The 3736-nt window shown below is 52.7% G+C and overlaps 1 non-coding gene across 1 annotated transcript; it reads left to right on the plus strand.

Moving 5' to 3' along the window:
* The first annotated feature begins 404 nt into the window (after positions 1-404).
* On the plus strand, positions 405-598 carry LOC127052999 (U2 spliceosomal RNA). The gene has a single exon (XR_007774925.1). It is a non-coding gene; the product is annotated as a U2 spliceosomal RNA (small nuclear RNA).
* Positions 599-3736: the final 3138 nt, after the last annotated feature.

The following is a 3736-nucleotide window of genomic DNA, read 5'->3' on the forward strand; positions in this document are numbered from 1 at the left end:
TAGCCCTCCTTAGTCATCTCTTGTCTAAGCTGACCAGCCCTAATGTCTGTAGTCTTGTCTCATACTTTGGAAGCCTGCTGTTAACCCCTTTCAGTTGTAAAAATGGACTATTGATTCCTACTCTTTCTTTCCTATCTGCTAACTGGTTATTGATCCATGAGAGGGAGGGGATTGAGCCATCTGGAGTAGCTTGTGACTGTGAGTGGCAACCTCAGGGCAGCCTGTTGAGAAGCAAGGCACAACCCCCAAATCAGTTGTGTGCTCTAGACTTAGATTTCACCAAGTGTCAGATTCTGGATGACGTGCCTTTTATGACTTTTTTAACCAAAACTTTTTGCTATTTGGGGATAATTTAAGCATTCTGTGCAGAGGACTAGAAATGTTTTTATTAACCTGTATTTTAGATCATTTTAACATTCGCTGGAATCAAAGTTTTAAATCTGTTCTTATCACCTTAATAACTGATATTTCCTCTATCTCAGGACTAGCTATTAAACAGATTTTTTGGAATAGGGAGATGGAATAGCAGCTTCCTACATCCACTGCACACAGCGCCCTGTTACTGCAGCACTGAACCCCCAGGAGCGGTGGACCTCCCTATGGGGAGAATATCGTGGTTGAAGAGCAGCGAAGAATAGTGGTGTTGTCTGTGTTACCATTTGGTTTGTACTGAGTATGGTTTTGAGTCATTTGTAACTCTTTCATCAGTTATTAGTTACATCTTATTATTAGGCCTCTGAGTTGAACGGCTGCTCTTGCAGATTTTACTTTGTTGTTGTTTGTAGCTGAGTTAAACAGCTGCTTTCTTAGTCTATTCTGTGTAGGTTCTTAAACTGCTCTCCTTAGTATACCTTCCAGAATTAATTGCATGGTTTGGATCATTCTTTCCCTCGTCTCCACACAAAAGAGAATATTTCCATCCCTTTCCTGTTGGGAAAATGCCACCATCTTAACCTAGGAAACAGTCTCTGTAAATGTTTTGCCCAGATGAGGGCTAGTTCATAGGAGCAGAAGAGGAGGAAGGTTGTGGCCCTTTGAGTGACATTCCTAGCGTGACTCAAGGAAAATAATTAAAAAAAAAAAGTGTCCAGGGCCGGTGCACGAGCGGTTCGGGGGCAGCAGGTCAGTGGGTGGGTTTTGTGCAAACGAGGAGTGTACAGGGAACTGTCTTTTTTTTTTTTTTTTAACAGAATTGTATGTCAAGATTCTTGCTTTGAATTCTTCCACTGGAGTCATTTTAGGGAAGTGAGCCTCACTCAGAGTTACATAGTTACGGTGTTCATTGCGTGGCTGAGAACTCGCCTCGATGAGGTAGAAAGCGGTGGGGACAGGGGGTGTGTGCATGCCACAGAGCATCAGCATCGCTTCTCGGCTCTCTGAGCTAAGAGGTGAAAACATTATCTAAAATCTGTAGCTGTTCTTATCAGTTTAATTTCTTCAAATGGACACCTGCAAATCATTGTCCTGAAGATGGAACCTCTGCAGCTATTTTTGAAAAAATTGTTGCTGCTCTCCAGATCTATGCTTCTGCTGAAGCTGATTTGCATATGCACTGCACTGCTGAAACCTTGAAAGAACTTTCTCTTTCTTCTTTTCTTTCAGCTACATCCTCATCGACTGCTGCTGTTCCTGTGTGTTCCACTTTCCAGAAAACCCAACGGAAGCCTGGCCCAAAGACCTGGACCACCAATAAGGATGAAAACATCAGGAGCTGGCAGAAACCCCCCCCCCAGCAGGCACCTCTACAGGAAGATTGGGCAGCAGAAAGCCAGCCCTTTGGGACCTCACATCCAAGACCAAGAACTTCTTGACAGCTCCTCAGGAGGAGGACCCCAGAAGATCCCCATCTACTTCCCAGGTCCACGATGCTGAACACCTCCCTGCTGCTCCTGAGACAGACGGCACTGGAGGAGCCCTCCCAAGGATCCAGGACCAGGATAGTGATGGGCACCCTGCTGAGAAGGATGCTGCTGGAGGAGCCCCCTCAATGACTGAGGACCAGGATGCTGATGGCCGCCTTGCCAGGAAGGATGCCGCTGGAGGAGCCCCCCAGATGACCAAGGACCGGGATGCTGATCGCCGCCCCACCAGGAGAGACACTGCCAGAGGAGCCCCCCCGATGACCAAGGACCGGGATGCTGATCGCTGCCCCGCTGGGAAGGATGCCGCCAGAGGAGCCCCCCAGACGACCCAGAACCAGGATGCTGATTGCTGCCCCACTGGGAAGGATTCCACCGGAGGAGCCCCCCAAACGACCCAGGACCATGATGTTGAGCCACCACTCCACCGGGAAGGATGCCGCTGGAGGAGCCCCCCAGAGGACTGCGGATAGGAATGCTGAGCGCTGCCCTGCCAGGAAGGATGCCGCCGGAGGAGCCCCCCAGATGACCCGGGACCAGGATGCTGAGTGCTGCCCTGCTGGGAAGGATGCCGCCGGAGAAGCCCCCCAAGATGACCTGGGACCAGGATGCTCAGCGCTGCTCCGCTGTTCCAGAAAGGCATGCTCCAGAAGGAACAACCTCCTCAACCTGAGACTCTGAAACTTCTAACCACCCACCTGTCCAGAGGAGGGCAGCTCGAAGGGGAATGGACTCCAGAGCCCTGAATCTCAATGCCACGGGCTGTCCTTCCTGGCAAAGTGACATCATGGCCAGTGAGTCCAGAACAACCCCAAGAGTGACTTCACCTCCTCAAGCTTCTCCACCAGACCCAGAGGAGTCACCTGGTGAGTCTGCAGGCACAATAGGGGACCACCCCACAGAGGGTGAGGCAGGGGACGACGACCACATCTGCCTCCAGTACCCACTCCCTACAGGCCTCCTCCTCTGCCCCTTCTGCCTCCCCGTCCATGGAGTCCAGACCCTCTGGGCCCTCAGCAAGCACATTCGCAAGACCTACAACAAACGGATTGCTTTCCAGTGTAGCTGCGGCAATGCCCCCTTCGAAACCCAAAAGAAATGCAAGTCCCATCACGCCACATGCAGGGGACCCCTCATGATCATGAAGGTGAACCCTGCTGATGTCCTGCGGGCTCCAACCCCGACCCCTACTGATACACCGGCTTCAGCACCCCAACCAGGATCACCACCGTCATGGCAGGTAAGGGGGCACCAACCGCTAATCGAGGAAAGCGCAATCCCCGCCTCGAGGACCGATGATGCCACCAAAAGGACCAGCCTCATCTCCAGAGTCCCCATGCTGGACCCTGCTGTGAAGGGGATCGCTGCCACCTCCCAGGTCAACAACCTCACCAGATGCCTCAGCGACCTCATACAAAACATCCGGCGTGACACGACACGAGATAGTGCAGTGATCCCCCACAGGCAACCTCATGTCGCCCTGCCATAGGAGCAACTAACGCCACACCCCAGGCCACACGGCGATCCCCAGCCGACGGAGGAGCCTCCTGCAGCCCCCGGTCCCACAGCCGGACCCTGCCCTGAGGGAGACCCAACACCCCCTCCAAGGTTACCCAGTGAGCCTCCAATTGCTAAAAAAACCATGCCCCACCAAGGACCTCTCACTCAGATACCACCTGCAGACAGCCGGATACCACCTGCAGAAGATCTCGATCCATCCCCAGTGCTTCCAAACAGAGCCACGCCCCCACAAAGCCCAGCACCGGTGCTTCCAGAACCCCACTTCCTCCTGAAAGATCCAGCACTGGCTCAGAGACACCAAGAGCGACCCCCACCACCACATCAGGATCCCCGCCCCAGGTCCTACCTGAACACCG

This window comes from Gopherus flavomarginatus, chromosome 5 (assembly GCF_025201925.1).
Source record: "Gopherus flavomarginatus isolate rGopFla2 chromosome 5, rGopFla2.mat.asm, whole genome shotgun sequence".
NCBI lineage: Eukaryota > Metazoa > Chordata > Testudines > Testudinidae > Gopherus > Gopherus flavomarginatus.